The 16,809-nt window shown below is 38.7% G+C and overlaps 1 protein-coding gene across 13 annotated transcripts in view; it reads right to left on the bottom strand.

Moving 5' to 3' along the window:
* Positions 1-16,809, bottom strand: part of farp2 (FERM, RhoGEF and pleckstrin domain protein 2) — a 178,736-nt gene that overhangs the window by 87,672 nt on the left and 74,255 nt on the right. The window lies entirely within an intron of this gene.

The following is a 16,809-nucleotide window of genomic DNA, read 5'->3' as shown; positions in this document are numbered from 1 at the left end:
GGCTTGAGTCTGTGATGGCCACTCCAGAACCTTCACCTCTTTCTGCTGGAACCACTGAGGGTGAACTTGGCCTTGTGCTTAGGATCATTGTTTTGTTGGAAAGTCCAAGAGCATCCCATGCGCAGCTTTCATGCAGAAGAATGCAAATTGTCTGCCAGTATTTTCTGATAAAATATTGTATTCATCTTGCCATCAATTTTCACAAGATCCCCCGTGCCTTTAGAGCTCACACACCCCCAAAACATCAACAAGCCACCACCATGCTTCACAGTGGGGATGGTATTCTGGTTGACCTCTCTCCAAACATAGTGCTTTTGGTTGCGACCATAAAGCTCTATTTTGGTCTCGTCATTTCAAATTAGTGTGCCAGAAGCTGAGACATGTCAAGGTGTTGTCGGGCATATTGTAACCAGGCTTTTTTGTGGCATTGACACAGTAAAGGCTTCTTTCTGGCAACTCAATCATGCAGTTCATTTTGGTTCAAATATCGTTGTATTAGGCTCCTTGAAACAACCACACCGTCTTATTCCAGAGCAGCCTGTATTTCTCCAGAGGTTACCTGTGGGGTTTTCTTTGTATCCCTAACAATTATTCTGGCAGTTTTGGCTGAAATCTTTTTTGGTCTACCTGACCTTGGCATTGTCTCAAGAGATCCCAGAATTTTCCACTTCTAATAAGTGATTAAACAGTACTCACTGGCATTTGCAACGCTTTGGATGTCTTTTTATATCCTTTTCCATCTTTATATAGTTCCATTACCTTGTTACGCAGGTCTTTTGACAGTTCTTTTCTGCTCCCCATGGCACAGTATCTAGCCGGCTGAGTGCATCCACGTGAGAGAGCTAACAAGATCATTGACTATTTATACACAGACTAAGTGCAATTTAAAAAGCTACAGGGGTGGGAAAGTCATCCTTAATCACAATTTTCACCTTGTGTGTCTGTAACTAGACCAAACATTCAAGGGTATGTAAACTTTTTATTAGGACCATTTGGGTCATTTCTGTTATCATTATGATTTAAAAAGGAGCCAAACAATTATGTGATAATAAATAGCTTCATATGATTGCTATGCTTAAATAAAAAAAATTAATTTTAATTTACGTAATGAAAAAATTAATCTATGCCAAATTTTCACAATTTCTGCCAGGGCATGCAAACTTATGACCTCAACTGTAAGATTAGGAAATCTATGTTATTCAGAGAACTGACTGAGAACGCATCACAAATGGCAATCTTTTCCCCATGGTTTATGGTACAAAAGAAATACAAACTTAAATTTAAATTAAAAGCTAGATTGTACTCTTCCTGACAGACCCATGAGACATCACAGCATAGTTCACAAAAGGGAGAAAGAAAGAGTAAAAAAACAAGACGAAATGCAAACAGAAAGAAAGGGAACTCTTCAACCCGGAAATAATTCAAGGTCAGGACAGCCTTGGGATGCTTTATCGCCTAGTTGATAGGCAGCAGCTTATAGCTTAACTGTCATGAAGCTCTTTCCGAACACGGGACATTTAGAAAACAGAGTGGACAGATACATAGCCATACAGTCTCTCTATGAAACAGGGGAAGCAACATTCCAGTAGCCAGTAGATACAGTTTGGGGCAGTGGGGACGACAACAACAGTCCGTAAACTAAGGAGGGGGAAATAAGAGAGTGGAGTGAGACAGCCCAGTCTACACATTGCGGAAAACATTGGAGATTGGGTTTGCGGTGGAATGACTTGGCAGAGAGCCTGTCTAAACAGGGAGCACATACTCATATTCAGCTGGAATTAGGCTGTGGAAGTAAATATTTGAAGAGCTCTGACTACCCACATAACTACCATTTCAACTCCACCACAGGGTCAGGCCAGCCTCCCTGCCTAAAGAAAGGAGATATGAGCCAAGCACTATCGTCTGACTGAGAAACTGATAGTGGACACCTTTCCTACATAGGAAATAAAGTAGCATTTAAAAAACAGACAAACATTTTTGCATTCTGATACAAAACAAAGCAGACAGATCCAGCAGTTACCGCTTTAGTTACGCTATTATTTACATGCACTAGCTGGAACTATGGAGCATGGTACAGTATGTTACTGAGAATATGCAGTTACCAAAGAAAACAGATTAGGAGATCAAATGTCTTCCCAGGATGGACTGTTATTAATGTAGTTACAATGACTTTATCACATCAAAGTGAAGGTGTTACAGAACAGTGATCCATTATGTATAAGCTGCAGTTTTCCCCAGAGTTACAGAGTGTGGTTGGGATGAAACCTCACCTTTTAAGAGTCCCGGTGACTTATACACACTGCTACATTAAATTTACTGGGTCAGGTTCTAAATAGAGGGTTAGAGTGTGAATAGCCCTGGGGTCGCTTCAAGTCTGTAGCATGCAGTTGCCACTTTTAGCATTCCTGCTCCATTCCTGGTGTAGGGTAAGTCAGTCTCAATCATATAGTTCCTTGGGGAATAATACCATTTCGAAGGGTGATGTATTAGTTGGGTTAGCTGTAGCCTCCGTCCCTAATATCAAGAAATGTCCTCACTTTAAACAGTACCAGATCAACACTAGTCATTAAAGTGAGGCATAATTTTTTTTGTTCTTCAATGATTTTCATGGAAAACTTAAAAAGGTGATAAAACATGGATTATGTTCAATTTCAACAAAAAAATATATTCCAAAGGAACATAATTCACCAAAACCAATATGTGCAAAGATCTTCTCTACTTCTTTAACAGTAATCCACAAACGTCTAAAATGAATTTTAAGTCTGGCATTCAAGGTACCCAGAAGTGATTACTTTATTCTTAACAGGAAAACATACAAGCATGAGTACACTTTGTTTAAAATCATTAACCATACATGTTCATTAAGAGTGTGTGTTGCATTATTAAATGCCAGGAAAAGCACAAGTTGTAAGACCGGTGCATAATTGACTAATAGCGCATCATTCACTTGATTCTGAAGAGGAAGGGTTGAATCTACAGGAAATTATCAAAGTAAAGGAGAATGCATGTCAGGGAATAGGAATTGTGTTGTGTGGTCAGGGTATGGACCTAACCCATTTTGAAGGGATCTGCAGATTTCCTCACTTGGGGTGGCAGAGAGCAAGGCAAAGCAGACTTAATGTAAAAAAGTGTATTCATCTGCCTTCAATCAAAATGACAAAGATAACAGAACATGTATTTTCTGGTTTAATCAGGAAATAATATTATATATTCACTTGACTGCCAAGTTAAAAAAATAAAGTATACACTCACCTAAAGGATTATTAGGAACACCTGTTCAATTTCTCATTAATGCAATTATCTAATCAACCAATCACATGGCAGTTGCTTCAATGCATTTAGGGGTGTGGTCCTGGTCAAGACAATCTCCTGAACCAACAACGTGGCATGGTTGTTGGTGCCAGACGGGCCGGTCTGAGTATTTCACAATCTGCTAAGTTACTGGGATTTTCACACACAAACATTTCTAGGGTTTACAAAGAATTGTGTGAAAAGGGAAAAACATCCAGTATGCGGCAGTCCTGTGGGAGAAAATGCCTTGTTGATGCTAGAGGTCAGAGGAGAATGGTCCGACTGATTCAAGCTGATAGAAGAGCAACTTTGACTGAAATAACCACTCGTTACAACCGAGGTATGCAGCAAAGCATTTGTGAAGCCACAACACGCACAACCTTGAGGCAGATCGGCTACAACAGCAGAAGACCCCACCGGGTACCACTCATCTCCACTACAAATAGGAAAAAGAGGCTACAATTTGCACGAGCTCGCCAAAATTGGACAGTTGAAGACTGGAAGAATGTTGCCTGTTGTCTGATGAGTCTCGATTTCTGTTGAGACATTCAGATGGTAGAGTCAGAATTTGGCGTAAACAGAATGAGAACATGGATCCATCATGCCTTGTTACTACTGTGCAGGCTGGTGGTGGTGGTGTAATGGTGTGGGGGATGTTTTCTTGGGACACTTTAGGCCCCTTAGTGCCAATTGCGTATCGTTTAAATGCCACGGCCTACCTGAGCATTGTTTCTGACCATGTCCATCCCTTTATGACCACCATGTACCCATCCTCTGATGGCTACTTCCAGCATGATAATGCACCATGTCACAAAGCTCGAATCATTTCAAATTGGTTTCTTGAACATGACAATGAGTTCACTGTACTGAAATGGCCCCCACAGTCACCAGATCTCAACCCAATAGAGCATTTTTGGGATGTGGTGGAACGGGAGCTTCGTGCCCTGGATGTGCATCCCACAAATCTCCATCAACTGCAAGATGCTATCCTATCTATATGGGCCAACATTTCTAAAGAATGCTTTCAGCACCTTTTGAATCAATGCCACGTAGAATTAAGGCAGTTCTGAAGGCGAAAGGGGGTCAAACACAGTATTAGTATGGTGTTCCTAATAATCCTTTAGGAGAGTGTATCATCTCTACTCATTGATATTATAAAAGGAAGAACTCCAAATATTACAAACAACCCTAAAAAACACCTCAGCATCACTAATCCATTAAATTAATACATTTTATTAAAATACAATAATTAGGCTTTAAGAACTGAGCAGCATTAGAGTCAAAACTATTGATAGTTCTTTGAACTCCGTAACCTTCCCAGCGAGACACTGAGTGAATGTCGTGGACAAAAAAGAAATCTAAATAGTTTATGCAATTATGTGGAAACAAAATACTTAGCACTACAGAATACCTAGTTGAAAGCCTGTGGGCATATTATTGGTAGCCATTTTAAATGACAGCCAATTAAATTGGACCTGTGGAGTTTCTATTGTTATGAGGACACAAAGATCATGTTTGTGGGTCCAGGTCAAAAGTAGAGCACTGGGTAGAGAATTGTGTAATTTGGAAATTAAGCTAGGTTGAGAGAGAAAAAAATAAAAATAAGACTCCATGCGCCATGGCGCCAAGTCAAATGTCTCCCCCACTCAGACACAAACTGGAACCCAACAGATCTGTGGCTTGGATGTCATCAACCATTGCTACGGACTAACATTATGAAAATAGCTATGGCTGCATAGTTGATTCATCCAGAGATAAACTGTTAAGAATCTGAAAATGACAGGCAATATAAAAAGGGCAAGATTTAGGACCAAAGTGTAAAAGTCCCTGTCCAGGCAACAGTTGTTTTTCTCTTTCAGTCGTAGTCACAGTTCCAAGTCTTACCATGATGCATTTGCAAAAACATTGTAAATCAAAATATTAATACATTATTGCTATATGTCTTACTTTTTTTTCTCTCCAAATAACTAAAGTTCATCTCAATTAAAATGTTGTCATTTTTATTGAAAAAAACATTTTACTTTATAAAAACTAAAATGTTGTGGTTTGTAAATATGGCCTAAAAATGGTATACAAGTATACATTATGGACAGCGTCAGGGCACATCTCATTAGCATAAAACTTTAATTTGTGTTTTAAAAAAAGGTTTTATTCATGAACTAAATTATTAAAAAGCTAAAATAATGATGATTTAAATATGAGAAATACAATATTACATAATAGATTACAGATAGATAGACTGCAACTGGCAAGGTTTACAAACTGTAGCACAGCCTATCTGTGTATTCAGCTTAGTGCTGCATGCTGTTAAAATGAGAATGGCATATGTACAGAAGATTTGGGAAGATCCTGAAAAGTTAAGCTCCACAGCTACAGATCTTAAACAGTTTCTAACATTTAACTTATGGCATACTACCCTATGTTATTTCAATACTACTGTTTTAATGAAGCAGAAAAGTTATATTTGTTACATGAGTTTGTTACATTAACATTGACTGTGGTGTGAAAAACCATGTACTTATAACCATATACTAATCAGCTCAACAGTAAGCAGACTACATTAATTGAAATTGTTCTGGTGTCAAATTTCATATATGCACAGAAAATTCTACATCCTGATTCATCATGACTTAAAACTGTACAATCGTAGCATCGGACAATCGTAGCCAAAACTCTGCCAACACCATATCGAACATGAACCTCAGAATTAGACTGTGTGTGTAACAGACTGTTCAAGACCAGCAGATACATATCTTGATGGTGTAACATCTCACTGAAAGCATCCTGAAATATGTTCTATAAAAACCACTTTGCGATGTGTAACAATCTTCAGCACCATGCCGTTACAGGTCTGTATCAGAATGCCAGTTTAAACCATTTCAGACAGAACCGTTCAGTCTGTTAAACTGGTTAAGAATTAGCATTGGTTTATTTAATACCCCTGAGATCAGAATGGTATGAGAACTACTTATTACTTCACCAAAGTCTGGTGACAATCCCAGAGCAATTAATGTGTAGTACTTATTTCAAAATAGTCTACTTTTTTTCTATACTATTTGTATTAAAAAAATCTTGTATAAAATATTTCTGGGAGGGGTGTAACATTCAGACAAAAAACATATTCAAGTCAAAGACATAGTCCACAGACAGAATCACCTGAATCAACAGTTCTTTTAATTTCCTTAAATCTATTGGATTAATGAAAAGAAAATAATCCAAGTGTACACTATTATAAACTTGATAGAACTTTTAGCTTAGTGGTGTGTATATATACAGTGGGGAGAACAAGTATTTGATACACTGCCGATTTTGCAAGTTTTCCTACTTACAAAGCATGCAGAGGTCTGTCATTTTTATCATAGGTACAATTCAACTGTGAAAGACGGAATCTAACCTCTCACAGACCTGTTAGACTTTCTTTAAGAAGCCCTCCTGTTCTCCACTCATTACCTGTATTAACTGCACCTGTTTGAACTCGTTACCTGTATAAAAGACAGCTGTCCACACACTCAATCAAACAGACTCCAACCTCTCCACAATGGCCAAGACTAGAGAGCTGTGTAAGGACATCAGGGCTAAAATTGTAGACCTGCACAAGGCTGGGATGGGCTACAGGACAATGGGCAAGCAGCTTGGTGAGAAGGCAACAACTGTTGGTGCAATTATTAGAAAATGTATGATAGTTCAAGATGACGGTCACGCTCCCTCGGTCTGGGGCTCCATGCAAGATCTCACCTCATGGGGCATCAATGATCATGAGGAAGGTGAGGGATCATCCCAGAACTACACGGCAGGACCTGGTCAATGACCTGAAGAGAGCTGGGACCACAGTCTCAAAGAAAACCATTAGTAACACACTACGCCGTTATTGATTGAAATCCTGCAGCGCACGCACGATCCCCCTGCTCAAGCCAGCGCATGTCCAGGCCCGTCTGAGGTTTGCCAATGACCATCTGGATGATCCAAAGGAATGGGAGAAGGTCATGTGGTCTGATGAGACGAATATAGAGCTTTTTGCTCTAAACTCCACTCGCCGTGTTTGGAGGAAGAAGGATGAGTACAACCCCAAGAACACCATCCCAACCGTGAATCATGGAGGTGGAAACATCATTCTTTGGGGATGCTTTTCTGCAAAGGGGACAGGGGCCATGACGACTCATACAATGTGATATTCTGGATTTTTGTTTTAGATTCCATCACTCACAGTTGAAGAGTACCTATGATAAAAAATGACAGACTTCTACATGCTTTGTAAATGGGAAAACCTGCAAAATCGGCAGTGTATCAAATACTTGTTTTCCCCACTGTATATCCATGCATAGGTTATACTATGACATTTTTTACATGAAGATAACTGTACATTTCTCAGTATGGTCATAAATGTAGCCACTACTAAGTTTGTCTTGAATTATGTTATGAAAAAAAGTCCTTCAACAAGAAAAAATTATGGCAAAGCAACAGTAGAAAGTACAAAAATACAGCTGTGCCTCCATGCAAAATCAAAACAACAACACACAATCAAAGATGGACTAAACTGTTATGGAAGCATTGTGGAAAAAAAATACCGAAATTTTAATTTATAACCACAAATCATTTAATGTAATGAAGAACTGATGCATGCAAGAGATACAACAGAAACCATGTTCCAAGAAATATCTTTACAATCATTAATGAAAAATGCCACATACAACAAATCGAATTTGATACGCTCTCTTTGCATTTGACAACAGACCACAAGACTGCATTGCAATTGTTATTAAGGCCTATGGTTAGATCCATGAACTGACTACCATAATGTAGTCCATTCTACAAGGTCACAAATTTTCAAATTTTATTAGAAGCTTTGCCAGCACCCAAGAACACAATGGAGAACACTCAATGTCAATGACATGAGTATGTGCTGAGATTTTTTCCTTTGAGTCATGACTATTTTGTACACAGAATAATTTAATCAAACTAAAACAAAAATTCAGCAAAACTAAATCAGCCTGAGAAATATAGTACAAAAGTGCTTAATTTGCGCCGGATTCATCCGGGACATCACAACTCTAATCCAGTACCTACAGTATTGGTACCTGCACATCATTTGACAAGTGGTCAAAAACAAACTCAAATGTAATGAAAACGCAAAACTCCCTATTGTATAGTCACATCATCGTGTATGTGGCAACAGGGCTGCCAAAAGGGCATGTGTTTATCAGCTGTGGTGGAATACTGATAGTTAGCTAACATTAGAAAATGTCTAAAAGACAATCACATTTATTTTCACTTTTTAAACCAGTGGGTCAGTCATTACCTAAACAGCCCAGGGAGGAGAGCTCCATGGCTGTTATATAGAGCGTTTTTGAATATTAAACGAAAATATATGAATTTTCCATAATCTGTGGTAGCGTTTATTTTAGCACTGCATTGCTGTTATAACTCGTTCAATCCGATGTTGTGCCAAAATCAGTCCCCCTGCCATAATCTGTCCCCACTTGGCGTGAACGCCCACACTATGTTCTCCATTGCTGCCATTTGTCTGCTTGTCTGGAGATGTTTCAGCCAGCTTCACACTTCACTTCGTTGTCATTTTAGCCAACATTTTTCTGATCTTAGTTGAACAAACAATGTGTCCTTAACACTAGAAGCACAGGGCATTGCACACCTACTACAAGGGCCATCAGGGGTCATTTTGACCTTGTTTTGAATGGGAGGGTGTTGCTGACACAATGATCGGTAGATCTCGCATCTGGGTGTATATCCAATGCCAATGACACTATTAGTGCCGGAAGAGGGACATTTGACCAAGAGGCATTAAATTAAATTGTGTGGTGTGTATGCGCATGTTTCTACAGTCTAAGGTCCACAGTCTACAGGTTAAGGACCAAACAACAGTTGAAAATCGTGAAGTGAATAATAGCCTTGCAAATATAGAGATATTTTCAAGGCTATTAGGCCTAAAAGATTAAATAAGATGTCCACACTATTGTGGATTTATCAACAAAAGGTTAGGCCAAAAAACAAAATAAATTGTAGGGATGAACATAAAATATTTTCTAATATCGCGGTAAACCTAGTAGCACGCTCCAAAAGTCAGGGTGTCAACATAAGCTATCCAGGCATTATGATAAATCATAATTATTACACACCACACCACGTAAGGATACAGTGATGAGGCAAGGATGGTACCAATAATTAGAATTTAATTAATTGAACTGACATTTCAATTAATCCACATAAAGTCTACTGAAAGTCTACAAAAAGCATGTTAATGAAAATTGTGTTTATGTGGGTACAGAGATTTACATTGTGCATTTATAGCGGCACTTGACTTGGGACGAAATAAGCGCAGGAACTGACAAATCGCACATTAGACTATGTTCATCAATATAGCCTATGCCAATTACAGTAAGGCTTGTTACTTAAAAAGTAACCGTAACATATTCACAATAAAAGTTATTTAGTGTTTAGTGCTATAAAGTAGTGAGTGTGTTGCTGGAGTTCACTGTGTAAACAGGCAGCTACACAATAGGAGCAGTTGCACAGTTTTAGAATGATGAGGAGGGCTGAGATGACATTCAAATTTAATCTGATTCAGTCAGAAATGGTGTCTGCTTGTGACTTATTGCAACACCCTGCAAGAGATGGTAAAGTATGGGTTCAACAAACTGCTGGGAAACAGCGGGGAAAAAATAAACAATGCAATAATCATTAGAGAAACCCCCGGACCTACTCCATATGCAAGGGGAAATATTAAACGTCCTTTCAGTAGTTTCCTGTATTTGATTGACACAGAAATTTTGAAAAAGATTCAAACCCACAGTCTTGCTGAAGCTAACCAAAACAGTGTGGAAAGATTTGAACTGACAGATGAGGAATTAAAAGCGTTCATAGGCTTGCTTTATTTAAAAGGAATTACAGGAGGCAAAAGCATGAATCTTGAAGACTATTGGTCTGCTGATTTGGGCAATACGATTTTCAAAGATACAATGTCCAGACAAAAATTCAGAGGTATCATGCACTTTGCGTTTTGATGACAAAAGCACAAGAGTTGCCTATATTGAGACAGACAAGTTTGCCATGATATCTGAGATCTTTGATACATTTGTGAAAAATGTTTCTTGCAAGCCCAGTGCAAACATAACTGTTGATGAACAGCTATTCCCTACCAAAGCACGCTGTTGATTCACACTGTACATGGCTAATAAACAAGATTTTGGATAAAGTTGCCACTGAGGTCGAAACTAAATATATGTTGAACTTCCCTATCAGGGAAAAGACAATAGTAGGCCGGCTGGGCAGCGTTTATCCGACAGTGTCGTTATGCGTGAGATGGAACTTTTCTTGGGGAAAGAAACGTAGCCACAGAAAATTACTTCACATCCTTGTCACGTGCAAGCAATCTTTCAGCAAACAAAACCACAATTGTTGGTACAATGAATAAAATCAGATGAGAGATGACACCCTGTACACAGGCACAGGCACAACTTTTGTTGAAAAATATTCAACAAAAGTTCTGAAGGCTGGGAACACTACACTTTTGACTTACCAAGCAAAAGCAAAGAAAAATGTATGCATGTTGAGCACAATGTATCAGACAGTTGGAATTGACAGTGGCCCAAAGAAACTGCCTGAAACTATTACCCACTACAACAGCACTGTGGTGTTGATGTTATGGACCAGATGGCACGGTTGTATTCGGTAAAGACAATAAGTCGCAGATGGCCTGTTACAGTGTTTTACAACGTCTTAGACCTGGCTGGCATCAATGCACATCCAAACAGTGCATGAATACAACTATCAGCAGAAAGCGGTTCATTGTTGAGTTGGCTAAGGAGCTTTGTGCGATTCACAATGGCCAAGACTACCGGTCCAGCAGCGCATAAGTGACTTTTGGCGAACACTCGTTCCCCACCAATGAAAAGACGACATTGTCAAGTTTGCAGATGTGCAGGGAACCAAAAAAAATTATATCTTCCAAATATGTAAGTGACTTATTTGTGGGAAATGCACTCGAACTGCCATTACATTTAGCATTGTATGTGGGCATTGATAATGAAACATGCAGACCACATTTGTCTTTCATGCATGTGACGCAGACAAGGGCTTATGATATTGTGGTTATGCCAAAAGAGAAATTTAGCTTAAAGACTAAAAATGTCTTCTCCTCATTGACACTGGACCGTGGTATTTGGGGGTCGGGATTGTTTACGAGCTTTACTTGAAACAAACCAAAAGTCTGCATTGAGTGTGGACATGTGACATCGTAATTAGTAGGTTGGTGGGGGTTACGGCCAATTTGGATTGTATGGCAGTACAATGTGAATTGTTTCCTAATGTGTGGCTCGAACGTCTCTTCCCATTGTCTGTAAAGACTATTTGCTGATATGAAATTTGAAGCATGTGATTTTCCCATTATATCTGACATGTTGATAAAGGGTTAGATTGGAATTAAAGATATTTTTCAAAGCTTGAAAAGCTTTATATTCAATTTCAATTTATTTATATATAACAATTTACATTTAATATATGGTCAAATTCAACAACTCCTGCGTATTCATTGTATTGTGTTTACATGAATTGCTCATAATGAACTATGGAATTTTGAGAGATGAGACTGTTTACAAGTCTCTTGATGCCTTCGTCCCACAGATAAGCGACAGGGCGATATTTATGGAAGCAAACAGAGCAACACTTGCTGAAATTAACTCCCTTTACTGAATACAGCCATACATTTTAACAGATGGTTTAATTTTATTTTTGTGACAATTATTTAATGAAATGTACCTTTGCTACTCAACAATACTATAATATTACATCTTATGTCTCACGCTTTGTTTACCAAAGGATTACAAATGTAATTTAATGAACTGATCTTGTTATTGCCACATTTGAAAATATTTTAAGGTTACCCATAAAATGTATTTCACTTACACATAGTTTTTTAGGCCTCTCTCTATATGCACTAATTACATGATAGTTTAAACACTACTTTTAGGCCATCTATATGCATTTGCAAGGCTATAATTCGTCTTTCACTTTTTGGTTTCACTTTTCAGCGGTGTTCACTAACCTGTCATACTAGCAGTGCATGTTTCTACATGTGCACACACACAAAGACACATTCAGACTAATCAATATTACCAAAACGTTGCGCTATCTGGTGGCAAATAAGCCATTTTCATGCACCACCTGGTGACAGAAGGGCAATTAAAGCTTTTAAAAATGGCTTTTCCAGTGGTTATTTTATCATTAAAAAACTGGGGGGATAAAGCATTCCTATGTAGGAGAATTCCTAAAGGAGTTTCTCTGGGTCGAATTGACTGCTTCCAGTGCTTCTAGAGTTAAAGACTGTAAAATTATAAAAATGTTTGCACTGTACTGTAGAATAAATTGCTATTTGTTTGCATGGAAGATGCCCTTTAATGTGTAGTTTTCTCATCGCCGACTTCTCTCTCATCTAATTTGATTACATATTTGGATGTGTGTAAGTTTAAATCTTGCCATAGCTGTTCAGACAAAAAGAAAATGAGTCAATTGTAGCCAACCCTCGATACATTTTGTGGCACACTTGTCAACATACTGGTCAATATGATTAAAGTGTTTGTCAGACCTTCCAGTCTCAAGATGGGGGACAATTTTTGGCAGGCAAGTAAGGGGCTTGTGGATACAATGACATACAGTAACAAATAATTTGTGGGGGTAATACGTCATTATGCAACAAACACTACAGTGATATGAAGCAATCTAAATTCCAATAATTTCAGGTGGGTTGGCAATAATTGGCTAATTTTCACGTCACAGTGTTTTTTGTCAATAATAAAAAGCGGAAAATGTAAAATGTTACATTTAATAATGTTTTGTTTCCACTGAGATCAGAGAAACTCAGGCTAAACTGACAATGGAATGAAGGGCAAACAACTTCACACAAGCAAGCAAGTCCCAGCAATGGAGAAGTGTGCACGTTCATGCAAAGGGACATCAGATTCTGACGGGGGGTGGTTTTAGGCACAACACCGGCACCTCGTTCTATCCAAAGATTTACAGGATACGCCTTGATTTTTTAGTCCGGGACCACAACATTTTTAAATTAAGGACTGCAAAACGTCTGGTCAAACAAAGAAACTGGAATAGAATTTTCCCTAAAGAAATTATTTTGCAACTCAAACATTTTGTTTTGGTGGTGAGCAAGGTTTACTTTCAACAAATGGTTAACAGTCATCTGAGTAAGTGAATATAGCCTAGTTTTAGAAGTGCCTGATATTCGGCAATGCACAATGAAACGAAAAAAACTGTGGTGTTAAATAGCCATCTTTTAAAATGAAGCCCTTTTCACAGAGAAAGACTTGCCAGAATCTGGAAACATGATAAGGTGGGTGAGATGCGAGAGCATTGATAGTTGTTGCAGCCAACTATTAAAGTCGATGCAATTAGTTTAAATTTTCTATTTTAATAATCTGTTTCTTAATCAGACAGTTAAACAGACTAAAGGGTAGTTAACTAGATTAAAGGAGCATTGTATTCCTCCTGTGAAAGCTATGTAAACTTCAAAGTCAAAGCAACTCCCCTCAAAGCTAGAAGAAATATGAATTTTCTACATTTTAAACATATTTCATGATAATTAAGATGAGAAAATAATTCCCTACATTAATCCAAGGTTGTTTTCTTAGCAGGAATTGAGTGAACTGCATAGAATTTTAGGACCAGAGAAATTATGGATTTCGCTTGGCCCAAAACTAAAATTTTTCATTGATGTGCTTGGCAAGGAGAAGGCAAGTTTACAATTTAGGATGTGCATTTTTGGCACCTAAAATAATTTGTGGGATAAAATAAATATTAAAACACTATTATTCCACTATTATTGCAGATATATTACAGACAATTTCAGATACTATATGCAAGAAATTTGATATAGTGCTCATTTAAGTATAGTAAATGGTTAACTACAGGGAGCAAGTATTATGTGTTTGATCGGAAGTGGAGGCTGCCTACCTGTCTTCCACAATCCCTGTTACTCTCAAGCTCTGTGTGGGAGGTCTGGTGCAAATTCCAAGAGATGAACAGGACTTGTCTGTGCATCGAGTGCCACAAATATTAATTCTGCATGTCAGAAGTCCAAGTCTGAGTCAACAATGTCTGATTCGGTAGGAGTGGGAGTCAGTCAAAAAAAACTGGGACTTATGTTGGATTTAAGGCCTACCACAGAACTGCCTAGCAATGATCAGTGTACTTTTACAGTGATGGTTTACAAAATCATTTTTTTAATGTGAAATCAATTACCTTTTCTCAACTCTCCAATACACATGACATTTTCTGTGCAATACCATTCTATTTAGATTTTCATAAGATTGTGGGTTTGATAAACGTGGAATGCCAAATGCACAGCCAATACTATGCCCCTAACAATCGGCTTTATCACCCTTTGAATCTCCTTAATATTTAAAATACATATTCATGATTTGAATAATAACTGATTTAATTGAAGATTCCTCCAATTCCTTTTTCCATTTACATTCTAGTTTAACATACTGTTTTGACCAGCCTACCCCTGATTTTGTGATTGTTGTTACTAATCAGTAACAACGGCTGTTATAGAATAGCTTATAGATGTAGCCTACCTCCATAATGAGGGTAGCTCTAATGGTGTTACTATTCTGTCTGTTGTAGGCATGGGCTATGGAAAGGAAGAGTTTTAAGTCTGAGTATGACTTCAGTCAGTAATGACAAGATATGAATATATTTGTGCCCCATCTCCTACCTAAAAAAACATACAAAACTTACATTCAGAGAAGATCATAGCTTGTGTATCGGAGTAGCATTGTCCCCCTGGTCCAGGATGCAGCTGTTAATTCATCACTATATAGCCCTGATGAGTAGTCCCCTCTTTGAGTTATCATTATAGGAAAGGGCCTATTGAATACATGTGAGATTATGTCAGAAATGGTCACAATTGATAGGAATGGTTCAAATTCTAGATTCCTATCTTCGTTTTCTTGATATACACACTACCAATGGTAAACTATTACACAAGGACAGAGGTCAGAAACCCTTTGACAACAAAATAATGCTGTTAAGGGGGCCAAAAAATTATTGTGACTACTTTGAAGCACCATAGTGCTCCTACCTGATATTCACCACCATGGATAGGAATCAGATCATATTGTCCACTCACACACTGGACTGGACACATCAGCTCGCTGGTGAAGTTGCAAGGACAATCAAATCTGGTGAATTACATTCAATATGCTCTTAAAGTGACAATTCACAACTGTCTAATTTAAATGTGATCCTTATAGTTTATATTGTAATTTTGTACAAAATAGTGAACCCTTGAGTTAGAATGTGTAAGTTAGTAAACCATGAGTTTTGCATAGCAATACTTTCTGAATCAAGTTTTCATGCTTTCCCATATTTAAGGAAGCTAAAATAGAAATTTCCCTTTCATTTGGCATTATTTAAATAAATTAACAGCTATTCAAATCATCCTTAGTAGACAGTAAATTAAAGTAAAATAATTTTGAAGGGTATGAAGTTTTGACTGTGCATTTGGCCAGGGACACAAACTACACATTTAACCCCACACATTGGTGAATACAGAATGTATAGTTTTTCATTCGAGAAACACAAAACAAAAAATTCTGAGCTGATCTCTAACAAAACCAAATAATATATAAATACATTATTATCATTACATTTTAATGTGGGATACCAACAGAGGATTCCCCCAGGGCTAAGGTCTGGAGGTTATGACACTGCAGAAGAAAACCCTCGACACCCCCTGGCCCTTCTGCTAAGGGGTTACTATAGAAAAGGTTTTGCTCTTGGGGCAGGCCAATGTCAAAACCCCACTCTGAGTCAGAGCTACCATTAGCAGACCCCTCTGTGGCTGTAGGATAGCTAAGCTGCTCTAGCTGCTCCACTAGGTCACTAAACTGCACCGTGGAACTCGCCTCTGAGCGGACTGAGTATGCAGGGAAGTTAACCAGGGAGCTAGCCTCGGAAGGGTTGTCTGAACCCGGGAGGCGGAGAGAAGAGGATGAATCCGGCCCCCCGAAGCCCAGAGACAGGGAATCACCAGCCGAGCTGGGCCCCAGGTTGTCAAGGGAACTACACTCTGAGCGGTTGTTGACCAGCGAGCTAGTGTCGGATTCACCAACAATGCTGTGGAGGTTAGAGAAGGGATTGTTCCCATTTAGGTCCTCTAGACCCAGACTGTAGCACCTGGTTTTACTGAGGTCCCCACCACCATCCCCCTCCTCATAACCAGCATACTGTCTTCCCTTCTCCTCATAGCTATAATAGGCCTCGGCCCTGCCACCGTAGAACAGTATCTCAGTTGGGTCGTCATCTATGAACTCCTCAGTGACATGGAGCTGGTTATCAGCCAATGAGTACATGGACTTCTGGCTAGCGTGCAGAAGATCCACTTCAAATGCCTCAGCTGAACATAAAACTCTCATCTCCCCACTTCCTCTACCCAAGCACCCCATCCCCCGACTCCCACCTTGGCCCTTTTCACTATCCTTATAGCCATTT

This window comes from Esox lucius, chromosome 8, assembly GCF_011004845.1.
Source record: "Esox lucius isolate fEsoLuc1 chromosome 8, fEsoLuc1.pri, whole genome shotgun sequence".
Lineage (NCBI taxonomy): Eukaryota > Metazoa > Chordata > Actinopteri > Esociformes > Esocidae > Esox > Esox lucius.
This window is presented reverse-complemented; position numbering and strand designations above follow the sequence as displayed.